Raw genomic sequence first — 22,815 nt, forward strand, 5'->3', positions numbered from 1 at the left:
TTAATCATGTGTAATTTGTTACTTTCAGTAACTGCAAATGTGTACAACATGAACAAAATGACAAGCGATTATGTAATAATTCAATAAATACAACCCTGTGAGATAATAAGTCAACTTCATACGTTTATCTATTATTAATTGAAGTCTATAGAGAGGCGAAGTCCCTCCCCTTCCGGTGGACCTCCATGGGACCTTATTTTGGAAAAATCATGTATTGAAGTCAATGAGAGAAAGATTATCTTTTGATCCCGTTTGAAGTGTGCCACGAATTACACACATGATGTTTGTCAATTTAAAAGATAATTTTGCAAGTAAAAAAAAAAAAAATGTGTCGTAAAACTGTGAAGTAACACATTTTTTTGTGTGAAACCGCTCAATGAACTACATCTCTGGTCTTGCATACGTCACCAACACCAAGATGGCCGTCACGTTGGCACATTTCACCTCTTTCTTTCAGAATGAAGTGAAAAGTATTAAAATAGGTGAAAATCACTACAAGTCTGGCCATGTTGAGAACTGTACATACACAAGGGGAGTTAGTCGGTTCCGTAAGAGCCAGCATGCGGGACCGGCTATACAAGGTTTTGGTGAGTAACACGAGTGTAATGTGTAACGTTAATGTACGCGACTCTGGGATTTGTAGTCTTTCTAGTTGCGTATTTTTCATAGTCTTATATTTCAACAGTTTTACGACAAACTGTGACTTTTTTGACATGGAAATGATTTTTTAAGATTGACAAACATCATATGTGTAATTCATGGCACAATTCAAACGGGATACGTTTTCTCTCCCCATTGACTTCAATACATAATTTGTCAGAAATAAGGTCCCATGGGGCGGAAGTAGATGGGTGTGACTTCGCCACTCGATTACTAATCAAAATCTTTCACAAAAGAAGTCGTTAAACAAGGAAAACTCATTCTAAATCACAATATATCTTGCCTTTTCTATGAAATGTAGTGTGATGGTCAACAGATTCTAGTAAATCAAATCCGTGCCAATCCTTATAGTGATTTCAATTGTATTTTCTTGGGCAGCTTTTACTGTCTTCATCGTGTCTTCCAAATGTCTGCACCCAAACATGTCAGCATAATAGTTATCACCAATTGTGCTTATCAGTGCTCACACCTATTACGTTCTCACTTTTTATAATGAACAAATGACTCAGCATTAGTGCAGCAGCAGCAGAGGCGCGTTGTGACCTAACACTGAGTAACACACAGCTATGTTGTGTGTGCCGATATGTGGAGAGCAGATGATGTTATGAGGTGATAATGACCGAGCCGGGGTAATTGCTCTGCCAGCAGGAGACCTGTAATCACGCCACTGTGATTATGTAATGGACCTCGCTGATATTGAACAGGTGAGCCGAGAGCGGGTTGATTCATTTGGAGCATCCACAACAGGGACCTTATTAACATGCACACACATATCAAGATTAAGACAATGAAGGCAGTACAACAATACCATACAGATGATGTCAGTGCTATTAAGCCCTTAATATGATCACATGATCACAGAGGTGTATGAGGGGTTTATTATCATCATTAGAGATCATGACATGTATTTAACTAATATACAAGTTGTGTTTAATATGTTGAATTGGAGATGAACCTAAAGGTACAATATTTAACAGTTCTGTATATTAATGTATTTTAATCGACTACACCTATGTACAGTTTTTGTGCACTTTCATTTTACATATTTTTCAATATTTATTTGTGTCTCCTGTCATGGCGAGGTATGCACTTCACGCATGCGTCAGCTTTGTGGTTGTCTGTTAGAAGATGTTACAAATCGTTTCTTTTAATCGATTTCCAAGCCATATTTTGTATTTGGTTAAATCTTGGACGCTTTTAACTATATATTTTAACCCAATTAATGATTTTAGTCATCTGATGCCTGGATGTTATGTTGATAGCAGCATCCATACAATGTCAGAGAAATATTAACGTTGAACATTAAACTGCAATGTTTTGCGTTGTTACTGTGCGTTTGTTATTGAGGAAACCTCGGTGAAAATAGTCGCATATAAATACACTACTATCTCCTTTTTTAGTTACATTTGATAAAAATGACAGTACCCCCGTGTTTCAGGAAATAACTGAGCCTTTTAAACTGCATATTTGTGAGTCATCTCTAAAGATTTATTTTGAACTCAATCTCCAACACCACAGCTACATCACTTGCACCCAATTGCCTTTCCACCTGTGTGTCAGATGCAGTCCGAGTGGTGAGAACGTTGAGCAGAGCTGGACCTCCCTCACGCTGGCACACACTGGCCCCGTCTCACCCCCCCGCCCACCCCCGCTGGTCGGACACAATCTGTCTCCCAGAACAGGAGGATCCCCGATTCCCAAGCAAGGTGCAGTGCTGTCACTGCCCTCCTCTTCATTGCTTGCACCTGCTAAAACATTTGAGGTATTTGAGCAGCAGGGCAACACATTTGCTTTTCATTTAACCTGCCTTTGGAGACCTTTGAAGTACATAATAGTAGAGCGGCGTAGGCCCCCCCTTCCCCCCTTAATCATTTATCTAGTAAATGTGCATTCTCTGCAGCTAACCCATCAAGCGGAAAACGAGTTTGGCCCGCTATTTCTCTCTCCCTCCCTTTTTTCCCTCCCACCTTCCCTCCCTTGCTCTCTCTTTCTGTCAACCTGTTTTGCTCCATGCGTCACTCCCTCCCCTTCCCATTGTGAGACCCTCACTCGCCCTCACTGACTCTACTGTATGTGAATGAAGGGAGGAACGGAGCTAATTGTTGGCCACGTCTGGGCGAGAAAGCTTTCAAGATATAGTGTGGCTGGCAGCCCATTGATACAACATGGCTAATTATCTTTTGCGTCCAATCATGGAGAAATGTATTGGCGTGGGGAATACAGCCTTTGTATTTTGGGCAACACAATGAGACTTCTGTGCCTCAACAAGAAACATGAAAAAGATCTGGTCATAAATTCAAGCTGGGACTGGAGCCAGAGTTGGCAGAAATGTTTAATCATCTTCAGTGATAATAGCATATGCTTGTTTTTTTTGCGTCCTTATTAGACAGATGGGACTGCCTGAGTGTGAATGTGTGTGTGGGTGTGTGTGTGTGGCTTACACTATCCTATAATCAGAAACAGTGAGGTGGTTCAGATGATTTGGGACAATGTGCATGGCAGCTCAGAAGCAACATCCAAATATACAGTATGTTGAATAAACACTGCGGCGCTCCACAGTGAATGCAGCAATGGCTTTAATGGATGAACCCCAGTCACACACGAAACACCTTCACCTGTGAATGCTCACCTGTGACGGGGAGCCTACGAGACATTATTACACACATTAAGGACACTGCCAACAATGGGAAGATGCTTCGCAGGGAAATGTGCTTAGGAAATGCCAAGAGGCAACTTTCCCCACCAGCTTTATGAATTGCAATCCCTGTGACTGTGAGCAACAGCTGACTGACAATGTACCTGCTGCAGACACTTAGGGCTATTTATGCAGGTTTGTAATTGCAGCAATACATTCAAACATTCTGCACTCTTGAATGTCCTGTTCATATACTGTGGACTAACTTATGTTCTCAAATGTTTAAGGTTTATTCTACAGTTTCATTCTGAGTAAATACAGTGAGACGGGCAAATTGAGGATATAAAGAAATCAGTGTGAACATAAATGTTGATTCTACCACTTCCCTGCTCAAGTTCAGTGCCAAGTTGCGTACCATACTCCTCTAAATCGCTTAAACAACATGGCTTCATGTCGGCACACATGAGGGGCGCTAATTTAGTGAATCGAGGTACAGGACGCAGGTGAAGTAAGCGTGGCGCATTCAAAGTGCTTATGGAAACAGGCTGGGATTAGGATGAATCTATGATCATACTCAGCTGTGGTTGGAGATGCTAAAATAATCTGGCAAATCAACGCTCTGCCCAGTATGAGTTGGCTGGGGTCAAAAGTTCAGAGGAACTTTCTTCAAGATATAGTTGCTTAAAATGATAAAATTATCTTTTATCCGCCAAATATGTAGGGCCTCTGGTAGGGCAGTTGTGGTCAATTGTCTATTCTACGAAAAAAAAAAAATGTAAAAGGTTAAAACAATACGTTCTAAAAAGTAGGCTTGAAGGCTTGAGGTTTACAACATTCAAAGGAAGAGGATTGGGCTTGAGTTGCGTAACAAACTAATAACAGAGGTTCCTTACTTTGGACAAACTCTTGCTTCATCATTGTCGAACGCATTAGATCTACCGTAAAAGTCCTAGACACACACATCACAGCTTACAAGAGAGCATTTATCGAAGAACAACGTAACGTCTACTGTGGCTTGACCGAGGAGGCGGAACAACCAGAGCAATGTTAAATATAAAAAATATGGTTTCGAACGTGAAGAGGGAGATCAAAAAGGAAAAATGTTTTTACTAATCTGGATCAAAACCTGCCACCATCATAATACCACTGCGTTTTATGCTGCCTTTATCAAAGCACTGAGATGAGGGTTTCAGTTCTTTGTGATTCTGGGGTTGTCTCCTGCTTTCGACAATCACGTTAAGCAGGCTGCCAACAGTAGATTCATTTTTATTCATATGAAATAAACAGAGGGAAAATGTGTTTTTAATGTCTCTGTTGTGCAGTTTGCAAAGTGACGCAAAGTGTTCTGTTTTGCCTTGCAGGTAGCATTGTCGGTTGTCTTTGTGAAAGCTGCACCAACAATAACACCAGTTGGAAATGGTAGGAAGATAAAATGGGGTACAAGTGATCACAGAAAACTTGGCCAAGTATAACATTCAAAGCTCATCAGTCTTTTCTCTATATTCTCTTGCTGAGTCGGTCTTCTTTGGTGGTTACAACGTCAGAAGAGATGCAGGCTGTGCTGACATCTGTAGCAGCTCTCTTTGTGACACGGTAGAGTCCTTCTGAGCCATCAAGGCATATTTGCTCCATCACTCCATTGTTCAAGACTGAAATCCACATTTAAATCCTCTTGCCTTTGTCTTCTTCCAAGTCACATGGCTGCCTCCCACTCTGAAAACTCTTCTGTTAGCCATTCTAACCGACCAGGCTTAAAGGCTACAAGCAACTACAATGATCTCAAATGTAAAATGCCATACGTTTGTAGGTTCAAAGCTAAATGTTGAATTATACTAAATTTCCAACCTTTATGACCAATAAACTCCCTTGGAAAAAGCTGTTAATAAAAGTAGCAAGCTGTTCATTAATATCCCACACATCAATACAAATGTCCTAGGCAAAATAAACAATAGCAGGGTGTCTGTACACATCACTGGATAGCACAGCGCTAACTACTTATGATGAGGCTATCAATGTCAGTCACATCGCATTTTACTGGGGCTTGTGCGCTGCTCTTTAATGCTCAATTTAACACCGTATGAAAGGAGGACCACCTTCGCCACCTGGCTCTTTCCTTCGAGAGAAAAGCCGGCTGAGGATCAAACTCTTGACCCTGCAAACTAAAATTGTTATGCCCCTTTACAAATGAATCTGATATGCATGCTTACTTGGCATATCGCGTTTCCTCTAACCACAGCTCCCGGTGCATGTGCAGGTTGTTTTTGTTGTAGGGTACAACTCGTTTGCTAATCAATGCTAGTGCTCCTTTACGATTGATATATTGAAGCATGAATTGTTCTGACTATACTAAGAGGCAATGAGTCAGAGAGGATACAGCGACATCTAGATCTTCAATCTAGATAGTATGTCATAGTCACTTAAAGTCTACTTCAATGAGGCCAAGCAGAATTGCCCCCGAGGGACAGAACAGATATTTCCCCTTTGGTGTTTGTTTGTGTTCATATGCACGACTCCTTCTCTCTGTTATGTCAACCTTACTAAAGAGTGTGTTACAAATGGGAAATCTTCATGTTATTTATAAATCCCAAATAATAGTTAAGGGGTAAAGATAGAAAGATGAAAAAGGGATATGGGGATTCAAATCAAATACATCACACCTGGATCTGGGTAAAACTGTCAGAGCGCTCCTTATATTGCGCTCAAATTACTCCATTTGTTCCAGAAAATATTTTAATCCCGACTGACCTCAAACTTCCCATGAACCAGGGCCTGAACAAAAGGCCGCCCACTGTCCGTGCAGTAAATCTGTTGTCTCCCTTCTGGGCCCTCAACAGGGGATCATAGATCAGCACTGCTCTGCAGCTTGCTTCAATTTACTCAATTAACTCTGCTAAAGCACTTGTAAGTTCTGCAGATGTTGGTTTATTATCGAGGCCTAAAATGTACAAGTGGGTTCAGGAGCCCGGGGTTGTGGCGGGGTTCAAAAGGGGGGGAAGGGCAAACTAATTACAACCCTTAGTTTTAGTACCAAACATAGATTATGATACATAAGGGTGTATGCATCTGTAAAGCTAAATGTAGCTAAATGCTAAAAATGGCCTGACAATGAGTTTGATTTTCAGATATACAGAGGTGGTGACTTACAGGTTTAATCGAGCCGTTGGAATGACAGAAATCTCCACTAAAGATGAGCACATACGCTGTAGACTATTTCCGCTGCTACAGCTGGTAGACTTCCAGCCAGCCAGGAAAAGTTCTCTAAAGATCTTTGCCACATGAAATGGCTTAGTCCCTTAGCCTGAATCATTTGCAGATGACAAACCTTGAGTGGCTAAATGTAAATCATGATCACAACATTATTGCAATGCTTACAGTTATCGCAGAAATGACCTTGCACCTTGATTTGTATTTTTTTTTTTACATATTTATTGCCTTGCTGTTATCAGAACATCTCTGATTTGCTAAAACATAAAACTCTCAAAAATGTGTATCTGCTGCTAACCTCTCCAGGATAAATCAAACTAAAAGTGACGTTAAGAATGTAAAGTATACAGTAAGGAGGATGCTAATATTAAACAGGTGTGGTTACCATCCCCATAAAACATTCTGCCGACACTCGTGATGTGTACCCGTATATTTCCGTGCTGGGACAACTACACTTCAATTAAGAGGGGCACCCAGGATGACATTCATAGTGCTTTAAAGTAAGGTTCAGACAAATGCTTTTCCTCCGTCAAGCTAATATGCTAGCTTCAGTGGAGGGCTTATCTGTGTGCAGTTGGTGACTCACAAGCCAAGTCAAAGTTGGGAGGCTCTGCACCAGTTTAATGGCTTTCCAGCTGATTTCAATGTGAAGTATTGCTCGTACGCAGGTACAGCAGCCTCAGCCACAGAACATATTTCTCATAACCTCACTCCTCAGTGACAATGATCAAAAGAGGTTCCGACTTCTTTTTCCAGTTAAAGCATTTTATTCCTTTGGAAAAGTCGATAAAGAATCTTTCGCTGATCTGAGCTCAACTCTGTTTTGACAGAATTTTAACAGCGATGTCAAATGTTTACATTGTGAGGCATAGACAGAAAAACAAAACCCCATTGTGCTTTATTGTGGAATTCTGAAGATTTCTAAGAAAATGTTGTGGAGTTTTATGTTTAACTGACACTGAAATTATTTAGCTACAGATTGCCAGCTAATTTCACATCTTGATGCAGTATATCATGGTGCCTGTTACTAAAGCAACCATTACAATGATCTTGGTTAAGGCTCTTAACCTTTGTTGGAATTTCATTTTTCAAGAGAAGCTTGATTTATGCACATTTTAAGCTGGATTGTTGGTTCCAAAACATCTGAAAATTGTGTTTTCTGGCATAGGAAGACACAGATCACTGCAGTTTACAGCATTACTGACAGTATTACTACATTTAAAATCATCTGATCTAACCAGCATTTACAATAAAACACTGACAAGAATTAAATATTGATTTAATTATAGCTATTGAAGCTATTTGAGTGACCTTTGTGATATGTTATTAGGATGTAGCTCCTGCAAAACAAGATGTTATGGCTCCAGAGCATTTACTGTAAAACAGATTAGCGCCGGAAAACCATGAAAGAGATGAGTCTTACTGTCGACATTCCCCCTCCATTTATAAGATGAAAAGTAAGACAAAGTCTTTTGGGAGGCTATAAGAAGGAATTCCCCGCTAATGATATTCCCTGTGGGAAGAATGTAATTTATTCAAGTTAATGCGTCTTATTTTCTGTTCAAGGTGTATTCCACGGAATTAGCAAACAAATTTAATTGTTAATCCATCTGCTTTGAAACAACCGAGATCTTGTTCAATAAGCTCTGAGTCAGCTTGATCCAATTACGCTACAACGGAGACATTTGTAATCATTTGCCATCACACCACCCCTGCAACCTACACAGATACACGCACAAAACCGGCTTACGCTATCTGGGAGGAAGCATGGAAGTTGCACCGGAGTAACACAAACTGTTTGAAAGGAAGCAGGGACCCCAGAGAGTTTGAGGTCAAGGGTTTGGGGGTACGGATTGTAAATGACATGTTCACCCTGGGGCTTTCTCTAATAACTTTTTGGGGAGAGGATGAGGCCCGCTCATTTCTCCACTGTCTTCATTGACAGGTCTTCAGGGAGTGATATGCACGTATGGAAGTGTAATGAACTTGTTTTCCTTCTCTAAACCCCCACACTGTCTCTTAAATCACTTGTGCAGCACATGAGCCACCGTCCTCTCCCACAGCTGCACTTGCTCTGAGGCTGTGCACTACAGAAAGTGGCATTGATTGTGAGCAGATACACAACTTTAGTCTTTCTCAGGGCACAATTAATGTCTCTTTAATTGTTGTGCTTTGCCGTTTTGAAATTAATTCAGTTCAGTTTTTTAAAACTTAAAAATGACAATATCTGTCTGCTCTGTTTATCAGTACTGCTCAATAAAGAACAGACGTAGCTTGTCATAACAGTATTTCCTTGAACTTTTGTAAACGGTGATGATGTTTGACATCCCAAGTTCACAGTCTCATCCTGCTTCTGTATACTTCTATCAAATAAACATTGTTTATACACAAGATTATATAACATGACACTAATTGTAGCATTATTCTTGGTTTTCTTCTTACAGTATAGTACTAAATTATTGCTGTCTGGTCCCATAGCTTTCTATTTCCCTGTCTTTTACGAGTCTTAGTGATAGACAGAACATTATTCTTAGTTGACCTTTGATAGTGAAAAAGACATAGTTGATCTCTGGTTCTGATCTCAGAGTTAGTTTAGCACCAAGCTGGTCACAACATCCAGAGATTTTTTTGTATACATTTTGATATTAGTTTAATTGTTTTGACTAAACAACTAAACAATGTGACATTTTGCAGCAGAGCTATTATATTTATTTAATTACTTTTACAAATGTTAGCATACTTTCAGCAGGCAAGTCTAGCTATGGAGGTGCTGTTTATTTAGCCTTCCCTTTGGTATAAATATTTGTAAAACATGTAAACTCTTGAAAATTAGAAAATTAGCAATATAAGATGTTCAGAAATGATTACTTATAAGAAAAATACATCATGGTATAATCATACTTGCTTTGAACAGTCTCTTGTTTGTGTGGTGGTAAATGCAATCGCTACGTTATGTCTTCTACACACTTCAGCGAGGCGTATGAGAGATGTGAGATGGCCGTGTCCGTGTCATATCCCGCACAGGGTGCCGCGCAGGGTGCAGCGCAGGGTGCAGCGCAGGGTGCAGCGCAGGGTGCCGCGCAGGGTGCCGCGCAGGGTGCAGCGCAGGGTGCAGCGCAGGGTGCCGCGCAGGGTGCCGCGCAGGGTGCCGCGCAGGGTGCAGCGCAGGGTGCAGCGCAGGGTGCAGCGCAGGGTGAGCGGCCGGTCTGCTGCTGGTTAGCTCAACAGATCTTAATCTTCTGGGTTAGACTGAGCCCAGCATCTGTGGTATTCAAAGACGATTGATTGGGCAGCATTCCTAGATTTTTTTTCAACCCTGCCCTTCCCCATGCCCCTTACGTGATGTAATGACATTATCAATTAGCCCCCATTAATTTAGCAAAAACAAATAAGCACCCCCTTCAAGCATGTGGTTCTGATTTCCTGAGTGTTTGTCAGTGGCCGCTGTTTGGTTAATCCTTTGGCCAGGGTGATGTGGCCAACAGAGGTCACGGCTTTCTCCTCCCATCCGCTCATTTCCTCCCTGTCCTCCCTAGACTTTCTTCACGTTCTCTGTTTCCTTTCTAAAATGGGTCTTGCTGACTTTCTCTGCCGTCCTCGATAGGCCACAATTATGTTAAAAGTTGACGATCACTCATATTTTGAAATGTGTATCAAGAACAAACCAGAAACAATATTATTTACAAGCATAAGTGTAAGTATTTGTCAAATACAGAGGCTTAGAAAAAAAGAATAAAGCAATATTTTAACTGACAATTAATTGGCTTCTGTGTGGAAAACCCAAAGTCTCTATGTTGACAGTTTAATATCTCAATTACATTTCTTAAAAGTAATACGTAATATGAGATATCTCGAAATGAAATGTGGAAAATGTATTTACATTTTTTATTTCGAAATAATAGTTACAAATTCAGTGTGGATCTAGCTTGAAATCACGTGAACAATCTATTTTGAAAATAGAAAAAAAGATTACAATTTAAAGATAGTAAACAATGTATTAACTACTATCAATATAGCCAATACAGGCACATGTAAACTCTGTTCACACTCTCACACAATGGCAGGCCGCTTTGTGGTTGGATTTCAAATGTGGGATAGCCTGAGCTGAAATACAATACTGTTAGATCTGGAAACCATACTGCACCTTTAGTGTATGTTGAACATCTGGGAACGCTGCTGAGGAATAGCAGTAGTTACCTGACCATTTTTTATGGCCAAGAACATTTACGAATAACTTTTGCCATTTTTTGTTTATGTTCAGAGACTTGGAGGGCTTGCTTGAGGGTGGTAGCCACAGCCCACCCACAGAAGCTTTTCTAGCCAAAGTTTGCAACTTAAACCTGGTAGTCTGCTAACTTGAATAACTTGTTTGCACAAATGTATTTATTTTATATAGAAGAAGTCGTTTTTAGTAAGATAACTGGTTATTTTGTTCCCCCCTTGTGGTTTAACACAGATATTTAATCTGCAAGACATTTGAGTATATCTTAAAGTCCATGGTGCTATAAGTAAATCAGTACTACAAAACTACCAATAGTAAATAGATGGGATACACTCTCTCTAACACACACACACGCTCATATACACAAACAAACAATTATGGACATAACCACACAAAGCTATATCAATATCCATAATATGGATTTTTGTTATTTACAGGGAATTAAAGCTAAGTGGACACAAAATGAGCCTATGGAGAAGTTGACAGCCTCCACTGTGAGCCCCATGTGTCCCAGAGGATCAGTTCATACATAATACTCCACCCCTGCAGGAAATCCCCCCCCCCCTGTATCTCTGTAAAACATATTCCACTGCAACAAAGGCTATGGAAAGTAGCCGGCTATTTAATATTAATAATGAGGTTAAGACTCATAGATTAGACCACAACGTCTGGCTGTGTGGGAAGTGGCACAGAGGAAACAAATAAAGTTACAGATCGTACAGTTAGAGATGCTGCAATCTTGACTTTGGAGAGTTCGACCACAGTTGGAAGCCCTTCGCAGCCAAATATGAACATAATTGAATGAAAGAAAAGGAACTTGGGTTTACTTGATGCTGATAGCTGAAGATGAACTGAGTTGTTATATAATAGTTCGTTGTTTAACTCTTGTCTATTAAGTACAGGACTCTTTACTTTGTGAACTGTTTTGTTTGTAGTCTACATAGTAGAGTTTAACAGTATTTACAATAAGACAATCCAACCTGCAAATGTGTAGGTATGTTCTAAATGAGGAAGTAAAATCAAATGTATCACAATTGAATAAGTGCAGTGGTCCCGACTCCCCACACATAAACCACACAGTTTCTTTTTTTTGAAACATTTGTCTGAGACAACAACGCCATCTGCGCTCTATTAACATGTGGACAATCTACCCTTGCTCTATCCCTCTCCAACCAGTTTTGGACAGATTACCAGAGGAAAGGAATCACACCGCTGACTACTCTGACAGATCCACACTTGGTCTCTGTTGACTGCAGTGCAAAAAACACAAACACAGAGAAAAATGTACTTTGATTATCATTAGGGATGCTCCGATCGCTCTCTAACGGCCCGTCCACACAGCGGCGTGCGCTGACGCTTGCCGGCGGGCGTGTCTGAAACTCGACCAACAACCAATCACATGAATCTCCCGCCCCTGACACACCAGCAGCGGTTTGATTGGCTAGAGCTTGTACTGGCATATGATTCGATTGGCTGACGCCTCGCTGAGGCGTCAAAAGTTGAACATTGCTCAACTTTTGCAGCGAGCCACGCCAGCTACGCTCCACGTCGCTTCCCACGATAAATTTCGGCTAAAAGTGACGTCACCCCATTCAAAGTGAATGGGGAAGCGTCAACGCACGCCGCTGTGTGGACGGGCCGTAAACATGCCGATCGCGAGAGCCGATCGCATGAAGTAAACTACATGACACTTTTCTCTGAGTGCGGCAAAACAAGCTCGCCAAAATGGCTTCACCGGTCTGGCATTATTTTAAGGTGTCCGAAAAAGACAGTAAAATAGTGGTATGCAACGTGTATGAAGCAGAAGTCCTGCTGCTCCGCCCGCCGGACCGGTAAGCGCAGCGAAACACACACACAGGGAGAACCAGACCGCAGTTCATTTCCTCATATTCCAAACGAGAAATTACGGTAGCAAATCACCCGGTTCTTTACGACCAGAACTATTAACGGGATAGAAACCGGAGGAACCAGGCATGGATTTTCAAGATTTTTGAAAAGCTGCTGTGCGGACGTACCGTAACGGCCCGTCCACACAGTGGCGTGCGCTGGCGCTTGCCGGCAGGCGTGTCTGAAACTCGACCAACAACCAATCACATGAATCTTTTGACGCTTCTGCCGAGGCGTCAAAAGTTGAACATTGCTCAACTTTTGCAGCGAGCCACGCCAGCTACGCTCCACGTCGCTTCCCACGATGCATTTCGGCTAAAAGTGACGTCACCCCATTCAAAGTGAATGGGGAAGCGTCAACGCACGCCGCTGTGTGGACGGGCCGTAAGAGTTAGACCTAACACACTTAGCTATTTTATCTACCTCTGGAACTAGCTAAACTAGTTATTATAAATATATGTATTCTTCATTGTCGGGTCACTCATTACTCAGTGAGCTGCATGAGATACTGACAGGCTGTCAGGAGAGGGAGAGAGGAAAAGAGAGCGCTTCCGCTCATTTCTCCCGTGTTATTCTCCAAAGTGAATGTAAACTTGAATAATGTACATCATTTGAATGTAATAATTAAGTTGATTGTTGTTTGTGGAAGCTCCAGTGAATGAGCCCCATTAACTGAGTTTTAAACATGTTTAAATCTTCCATTTAGGCCCCGCCCACTCGATCGGTATCGGCCGATACTGATTCCGGCGATCGGCCCCGAAATTGGCGATCGGAGCATCTCTAATTATCATGGTTGTCACTTTAAATACCTAACAAGTAACCTAATTATTGATGGGTGGTTAAAGCGGAACTCTAAGATTTACTGAGGGTCAGTATCACATGCTGAAGCACCTGCTCCTGGGTCAGTGAGTGTGGATTAGCTAAAGGGGTCGGTTCTCTTTTCATTCAGCAAATCTTCTGTCTGAGTAGTGTCACGCTGCCTTTACTCAGGCCACATTGACACTTCTCTTCTATACTCATGGCTCATTTACTAACCGGCACATTGTTTCCGAGGAACCACTTTTCAAAAGTAGTGACATGCTCAATACAACTTGAACTTATCGTTCCAAAACCATCATTTTATGAAAAAAGGTTTAAGAGTTTATCTGCTCTCAGATTAAATGAAACAGCAATGATTTTAGTTATGACAAAATCTTAATCTAGACTGCTGTGTTTTCTTGATAGCGGAGCACGTGTTGGTTATATGATTGCTTCCCCTGCCTATCCTATTTACTTTAGACTGAAGGGAACAAATCTCCAGCTTCTCCTCTTGGTCGCCACACAGTAATTCCTGAAGAGAAATCAAGGACCTTGAAGCGTGTTAATGCTCACATATTGAAGTCTTACAGCATGGTTAAGATACAGTAGCTATGAGGGAGCACAGATAAGAAGGTGTGGACAGTGATGCGAAGTTTCTGTGCAGCCTGTTTGTGTCATATTGCATCTAAACACTTCAAAGGTGGTGTGACTCATCTCTGGACTTTGCACCTAACTTGTGCCTAGCCAATCAGCAATGTGCATATTTATCCCACAATCAACTATGGATTAAGAGCTTTCTAAGAAGGACTTTAAAGAAGATATCTGCTCGAGGTTTTGGATGTTTTTTCTGTTTAAAATGTGGCTGAATAATATTTTACAAAGCAGATGACGTTGTAAGGGTATTCACTCTGCAGTGGGACACATACACACAACTGTATATACAGCAAGACAATACAAGCTACTTGTTAGCCCAACCTATCCTGGTGTACTCCAAAGCACCATAATGTTTATTGCAAACACTGGCATATAAAAGACCTAAACACCATTTACACAGGCACACAGTTTAATGGTGCAATATGTAATGCATGGCCAAATGCTCTGAATAAATAGCACAGGCAGAGGCAGCATACACATTTGTTAGATGGACATTTAAATGCGAGAATACGCAAAGGTCTACAAAACAGCTGAAACTATGAAAACCGGTCCAAATAACCCGGCTATTTTATAATCTCTAAGGGAGGCGTTGGCTTATAGTTTACATCTGTTTGTTTATTTGAGTACAAACGAGAGGGGCCGTAAGGTTTCCTCCTGGGAGTATGGGCTGTCCCCCTGGTTCTGAAACCCGGTGAAGGGGATCGCGTTTAGTTGCTAGTACATTTGAGTTGTAGCTGCTAACGGAAGGACTGTCTCTCGGCAAGGAGCCTCAAATGAAATATGTATAGTTCTTCATTTCTGCCACTTTGGATTGAATCTATTTAACAAACTATACAAACAAACTTGGTGATGCTAAAAGCACTCCCATCATCCGACCCATACGTGAATTGAGGATCACTCTCTCAGGCCTTATTACTATAATAAAGAAACAGGTTCCTTTTTTGTCTTCCTCTCACATATCCACAGCTGCATGAATGTATTGGCTAGGGGATAAGAGAGAATGGAATTTCTCCTGTGATTTATATGATGGACCTGCATTTGACCCAGTCCTACTGCTGGAAGCTTGCCATCACCCCATTCAGTCATCAGTAAGCACTTGAAAGTGACCAGACAACGTTTTACGCCACGTTTGGGTCATTCTGGGCAGCTGGGGCCTTTAAGGAGTGGAGTGTCTTGTCAGATGTATGAGTAAATATGTCACACACGCATGTTCTCGCAGCTTCATATATTGAGTCTGTTTTTTATGACAAAGTGTAAAAAACAGTTCATGCAGAAGCTATCACTGCTGTGTATGTTGTAAGTAAAGTAACATTGCCCTATGTTTGATACAAGGCAAACTAAAGAAGACTCCTGGAAAGTGAAGAGTGCAGCTCCTTCTTCTTTTATCTCTAGGAGAGCTGTTAAAACCTTCCAATGAGCGCTTGTAAAACGTCTGTTGGTAAGCTGTGTGGTAGTCGGATGAGCAGAAAGGAAATCTAGAAATAAATAAAGTGGATTACATCCTCTGAAAGCTCCATCTTTGCCCTACAGCTGACTGGGTACCTCTCCTGTCTGCATGATAATGCTTTTGTCAAGGCTTGTGACCCAGTTGGTACAAAGCAGGAAAATTACGTCATTTGCAAATATGCTTTTATTCCATGATAGTGTATAATTGTACAAATGAAATGCGATTATCTCTCTAGTCCTCCACAAACAACCATGCAGCTTTATGTGGGGGGGGGGGGGGGGGGGGGTTGGAAAAGACTGATAATTTGCCAAAAAAACCTGTGGCGTGGAAGCATGTACTCAACCTTGGGCCCAGGTTATTTTAAGGAAAGCCAATCTTTGATCAGCCAAGCTGAAATGGCTAAGATAAGTGGGAGCTACATCTCGCGGCAGGACCGCGCACCAGTCTGATATTGCTATTTCCTCCCTGGTTTCTCAAGAGCGGTAAATAGCTGCTGCCCCCACCTCTCCCCCCCACTGCACCTCCTCCCCTCCCCCTTATCTACTCCCCACTTTCTTCAGGAGATCTCTGTCACTTTAATCCACAGAGTCTGCCGCTGGTTAACAAGGAAATCCTGTGTCAATTATCACCAACCACTTCCTGCTGGGAGAGCAGCGGGGAATCAAAGGGGCCTGAGAGTCTTTCACACCAGAGAGGAGCAGTAGTCCTAATTAAATGGCCCTTGTGTCCCGCTGGCTGCCGGTGGCCGGGTGACAGATAGGCCAGCCCAACGATAACCTCCTTCAGCTGATGATTGTTTTGATAGGGGCGCTAGTAGGCACTTTGGGTGCCCTAAGGTGGGCAGATTGCGATCCAGGGGTCCAAATTAACTCACATCCAGGACGCAAAGGTTTATGGGGAGAAATGATGGCTAAACTCTTTGAAATGTATGTAATCATAATGTAATGTGGGTACGGGTACAGATGTAACAGATTCATGTTGAAATGAAGCTGTTAAAGCTTTTAAGTACAATACGCTTTTTTACAATTCACCATAGGCTTTCGCAAACAAATCAGTGTCCTATAAACTACAAGTCAGGGAGAAAAAAATGGTCATTTAAATTCTTGGTTCATAAGTCTGGGGATGTGAAACCCGTGATGTATCATTTGCACACTATTGGGTGAAGCGTGCATATTAAGATTTGATATGCCATATTTGATCTCGATTCTCAAAACCCTGCATTTGGGGAAGAAGGGAGGTTATTTGAAGCCCAAATGTGCAACGCTCAAAATGACAATTCCCGGACCACTTTCAGGTGGGGGTCTGTGAAGGCACAATTTAAGGTTCAAACTGCTTTATATCAACTTTTAACATCATATGGGGTCAGCAAATCAGCAGCCTGCCTGCCTTGTAGTTGTCATTTCACTCCTAACTGTCACTTACAGGTATCTTATGTCGCCTGCATAATGTCAGATTAAGCTATCAGCCACAGTCACTGCCAAAAGTAGCTCTTTCTGTTCGTTAAAAAAGTTAGCTTCTAAAAAACTCACCGGAATTATCATTTCAAATAGTGCCTGTGTGAAATATGTTTCCAAGAGATTGGCTATGGATTGTGCATGATTTATAAAGTAGGTAGTTTGAGGGTCGGGAGGAAGTGAATAAATCAAACTTAGAATATTTAACATTTAAACAAGCTGAGGATAATGCTGAAATTTGACATTGAAGCCAAACATTAAGAACAAAAGACCCTGCAGCTGAATGAAGTTCATCACAATGTCCTCCCCTCTGCCTCCACTCCTGTTGGAGACTGCTTCACCCCCCAGTGCCTTGTCCACCTTCACATTTTCATATGGAGGAAAAGGGGCAGCAGAAAAACCAATTTACTAACAGAGCGACATCATCTGTTTGGCCGTTTATCTCTGACACGCCACCCCTCAGTCCAGTGTTGACAGTACATGATATTCCATTAATCTGCCTAATGAAAATTTAACCAGTGTTATAAACAAATAATTGGCCATTATCCTCTCAAAGATCCCGAATAAATTACTTGGGCGTTTTTCATGGCTTCTGAAAGAAGAAGAAGCCGGCCCCTCCTGATTGATGTTGGAATAAATGCGGGGCCGGCTCCGACGCTGCGAGTGGGTCTCGGCTAAGCCTGTGATTGACTTAATGAGAGTCTTTGGGGTGAGTAAATGTTCCAAATTGCTCAGTCATTAGCTTTTGCTCGGCTGTCTGAAGATACCCCCGGATCTGCAGCGCGGGTCTCTCCTCTTGTACCATTCCGCCTGCAATTACATTTTCATTTAGAGCAAACCTCTGAAGTCCGATAGGCAGGCCCCTTTTCATTATGCTGGCCTCCTTTTTCTTTTTTATCTAAATGGTGTGAAATGTCTCTTCATTTAGACCAATTAAAGTTGAAAAAGACTGCGCTGTAATGAATTATCATACAAATTATTTACTTAATGCCACAATCTCTCTCCCTCTCTCTCTCTCCCCTCCTCCTCTCTCATCCTCCTCTCTCTGGCACCAGGGATGCACGGAGTCAGGCTGGCGGGGAATACGGTGCGAGAGAAGACGTGGTGGGAGTCCACAATGGATCCACTTTGAAATTGAAACTTCCCTCAAAATGCTCCACATTTCGCTGAGGTTACGTCTCTCTCTAGCATTTATCTGCGTCTTGCATGAACCAAACGCTGCATATGGACCATCTTGACTAATGGAGGAGGACGGGGAACAAAGGGGAATAGTATGTCGTCAATATAGCTCATTTCAGATATTTCATTTCAGGAGATGTCTAAGCTCTTCTTAATTAAGGACAAGCTTATGGTTTCAAATTAACTCATTTAATTGAAGGGACCAGTTCTAGTCTGCAAGACGGTGTGGAGAATGTCTCCAGTCTCCTTCTGGAGGCTGTTGGCTCACACATAAACACTGGGAGAGTTCACAACTATCACAGCAGCCCCATCCATACCTCTGGGACCGCCTCTCTCTCTGTCTCCCTCCTCAATGAGACACACACTGCCAAAGTCTCCCTCCATTAGCTTTTCACCAGCAGAACAGCTATTCAGCGCATATTCTCCAGCCATTAGTCAGTGTTAGCAGCCAATGCACCATATTAGGGCTGTTTTTCACCCGTCGACATAATAGGGAGAGGAATGAAACGCTATATTTTCTTTCAATGTTTTTTTTATTTTTTTTTTAAAAGCCAGTCAATTCACAGCCTGGGTAAAGCTGGTGGAGCTGAAGTGACTTGTCACCATGGAGACGGCAGCTTCTACTTCATGCCAGAGCAGTTCAGCTAAAGCCCCGAGATGAGGGGGCAGCAGAAAGGGGGCTGTTAGTTTGTCCCCAGCCCAGCCACCACTTCCCTTACTGCAAATGAGGGGGACTGGCCGGACCCGAGATGGAAGCCAGATTTGTCACCGGAGGCCATATATAAAAAAATAAAAATAAAAAAAAAAGCTGCTGAAATGAAAAGTCCCAGCCTGGATAAATTACTTTTACGTCCTGCAAAGAAGTTGGAAATCTATGGGGGGAAATAAACTCAAGAGGGGTCAGTTTCAGAGGTGTCAAAGTGTTGTTAAACTCACTTGGCAATAATCGTAAGTACTCCATGATTTGCACTAATTGGTATGAAATCACCCACAGTGCTTAACTGCAGCTACCGCTTCGGTTAGCTGCATCTGCTCTATGTCAGAGCCGATTCTATGTGACAGCCTGGAAATACAAATACTAAATTGCCGTATGGATCGCCCACCTTTGAGCTTAAGCAACAGGTACAAACGAAATGGATTCTCACCAGAAATGTTGCTTCCTTATCAGCAGTTAAGGAAACAAGTGCTATTCGCTGTCATTATCAAGGAACACGTAAAAGCTGCAGATATTTTCTTGTGCAAAGGGAGCTTTTCTGAAAATGATGATGTGGAATGATCCAAACACAATGACAGGATTGCTGTTTGGTGATTTAGACAAGCAGGGGCGATATGATATGCTCATAACACAAAGACATATGTTGCCTTTCAGCGGGAGACGTGGGATTCTGACAGCAATAAATTACCGCTGTGAGAGGATACTGTAGGAGTTTGATGTCAAAACCAGCTCACTTAGATCAGTCATGGGATAGTGAGTGTCCCCTAACCACATGTGGCTGTACGAGGCTATTTGCTCTCTCCAACATCAAGCTGTCTGAGTAATCATACCCAAGTACTCATTATGTGTGGCATGCACCCTAATGCATGCTAATTGCTGCTTATTAATCTAATACTGGCATTTAGAGAGGTAACTAGGGGGGCTGACGCGAGTAAAGCCAAAAACAGAGTAAAGTCATGAGTAAACCCTGCGCATCATGTATTGTCAAGTTGGTGAAGATGTTTCCTCAGTTTTATGTTTGTTTTTTTATATTGGGACCGTTTTTGAAAGTGCAGAGCATTTCTCCTAATGGAAGTATTTTGGGCCTGTCAGCCACCCTCGGTAACTCAATCAGAAGACACATGAAAACAATACAGAAGCCATTTATAATTGTTGATTTACTAAAGTAAAATGCTTGTTGATTTGATTAATATCTGCTTTTATATTCCTTACACTTTGCTTGTTGTTTTAATTAAGATGAACATAAAGTCAGTACAGGTATATCCTTAATGCTCATGTAAGTAACTGTATCTTATGAACTGTCATGAAATGTTTAAGACTCGGAGCCGACTGATGAGTTGTGAAATTCTAGACCTGCTGGCTAACATTACCTCCCTGTTACTTTAACACAAAAGGCCTTGTTTCTTCAGTATTAATAACCATTTGTCACCTTAAAAAAATGCATTTGAAACTATGCATACACTCCTGAATAGGAGAGGGTAAAACTATTAATTAAAAGTGGAACAGGTTCTTATTTTAGTGGAAAGTGGAAAAATGATGAGCCTTTGTTAAGGAAGGCCCAGGAGCAAAGCTTTCATTAGCCTACATGCATGGCAAAAGCAATTCATCAACTGTAATTTTGCCTCAATGGGCAAAAGAGAGGGATCAACCTCAGCATGCTATTTATGGAGATTTACGGAAGTCTGGGAAATGCTAATGTGATTAACATTTATCTACAACATGTTTCAAAATGGCCCTCATGTCCGTGTTTTGCCTCTAAGATTAAGTTATTGCACGAGCTGGAGAAAAAAAAGGAAAAATATAGAGTGATACAGAATCTGCTTTGCAGAGCAAGAGCACACAATGATGCTTTTTTGGGGGGGAGAATTCTCTGTCACATTAGTGGAGGATTTCTTACCCCCCCAATCCCCTCCCTTCTCTCTAAATATCTCTCTTTATGTGTGTCTGTCCCTAGATGAAGGCGCGGCGAGCAGAGCGGCGCTTTTGTCCTACCGGAGTGTCTCTCTCGAATATGTGAACTGTTCCACGGATTAGCTGAGCAGAGATTTATTTAATGCATCCTCATAGAGTATTGTTGAAATCTATTTTGGGATACGGAGCTTGCCAAGCTCTAAGCCTGGTAATATATGCCTGCTACAGTTTAAGAGAGAGGGTTCACAGACCCTCTTTATGTTGGGATCATATGGATCATACAGAGTCATTGAATATGAAAATATTGAGGGCTGGTAGCACATTTATTGTTTTCACACAGGGCTTCACAAAAGGCGTGTTTCCATGCCCCCCCCCCTCCAGTCTCTTGTTTGTTTGGCCTGTTTAAATATTTGATGTCCTAGAGAATGATTGTGATATTCACCAGATAAGATACTGCACATGCATATGCCATGAGAGGCCCCTATTTAAGATACCGGCTTAAGGTTTCTGAGAGGCCAACAAAGCCATGGTGGAAAAGACTGCAGTGCATTTGCATTCAAGCGACGGATTTAGCTGGAGCAGAATGAATACTAATAATGTATCTAATTTAAAATGCTAAGTATTTACCTTAGAATGTATTCAGCCATAAAACCATATAAATAAAATCAAAACATGTGTATTCAATATCTAAAATAGCACAGGATGGACTGTGATTTCAGGCAGTATTTAATCAAATGCATGTATTTATTTAGATGTAGTTCAAATGTTATGGATCAGTTTCCATCTGCTGATACCAGCAAACTCCCCAAAAACGGAACCAACCATCCCCAGACCCTTGACTACACTTCCCAGCATGCCTCGGGGGGGATAAGGTTTTGGACCGCTTCTCCTCACTGTGAACGTGTAGCAATATGACAGAGAGTGACACAAAAGAGGAAAGCCAGGGGGTGTGCAGGAGTGGGGGAGAGGGAGCCGGACAAAAGAGAAGACATGGGCTTTGCACGGAGGACATGATAAAGCCAGGAGCATTATCGTCAGTGTGAAAGACGGGGGCCATACTTCAAACGGGATTTTCTCTCCATGACAGGATACTCCGCTGACGCAGAGCAAATAGCTCTCTGTAGCAGTATATAGCTTCAGGGCTTCTAGGCTTCTTTGTACATTCAAAAAACTACAATGCAATGATAGCATCTCACACAGAGAAACCAGAATGCTCAGTATCAAAATGATAGAAAGGTAAATAAAATAGAAAGGTGGAGAACATTCATAATTAATGTAGACAAATATATATTTTATTGTGTTATTAAGAAAAAGTAGTTCTTGAGTAAATAAACGAGACCCACTGGAAAGCTATACTAGCAACTGATGCTTTTTTTCTAGCTGCTATAAAGGAGGCTTTAAGCTTTACAAATATGACTCTTGCAAGGAAGCCACGGGTTCAATCAATTAGTCTGTGATTATTATTACTTCTGTTGTTATTACTAGTCCCAGCAGCCAGGCTGTTATGGTAACCCTAGACGCGGTCCATGCTACTAATCCTTGCCCCTTCCCTAACCCTAACCTTTACTCTCTTAATCAACATCATATTCCGAGCAAGTGGGCAACATATCGACATGTTATCCCTTGCAGCATTCAGTGAGAATTTACTTTCACTCTGGGAATTCTCAGCTGGAGTTGTTTTGTGTGCTTGCATACATGTAGGAGTGTATGTTACAGTATGCGCATGTGTGAGTGTGTGTACGTGTGCTATTCTGTCCGGGCTCCATTGTTGTTTTTTCCTCTTTTGTCTGAGTTGAAAGTCACAAGGACATTAGGGCTCCAATAAATTAGAGGAAGAAAGGCTCCCATTGTGGATGGGCTGCCACGGGTGGTGTAGTTCTGTCTTTATATAGAACTGTCTTTCCCTTTATGGACTTTCTGACAAGTAATAGCTTTGGGCCTGGCCTCAGAAGTTGTGGTAAAATACAAGATATTTTGAGTTAATAAAGGCAAAGAAAAAGGCAGTAGTACAGCAACCACAGCTAGACAAGTTTATATCCCAGACTGGTG

General features: G+C 41.7%; 2 long non-coding RNA genes across 3 annotated transcripts in view; one reads left to right on the forward strand and one right to left on the reverse strand.

The window, feature by feature from the left end:
• The window catches only part of LOC117459691 (uncharacterized), a 63,015-nt gene that overhangs the window by 25,209 nt on the left and 14,991 nt on the right, over positions 1-22,815 (reverse strand). The gene's annotated exons all lie outside the window — the stretch shown is intronic.
• Positions 2,334-22,815, forward strand: part of LOC117459690 (uncharacterized) — a 60,061-nt gene continuing 39,579 nt past the window's right edge. The window contains exon 1 of the long non-coding RNA XR_004553550.2: positions 2,334-2,422. This is a non-coding gene — a long non-coding RNA (uncharacterized lncRNA). The remainder of the gene's footprint in view (positions 2,423-22,815) is intronic.

Source organism: Pseudochaenichthys georgianus, chromosome 15, assembly GCF_902827115.2.
Source record: "Pseudochaenichthys georgianus chromosome 15, fPseGeo1.2, whole genome shotgun sequence".
Classification (NCBI taxonomy): Eukaryota; Metazoa; Chordata; class Actinopteri; order Perciformes; family Channichthyidae; genus Pseudochaenichthys; species Pseudochaenichthys georgianus.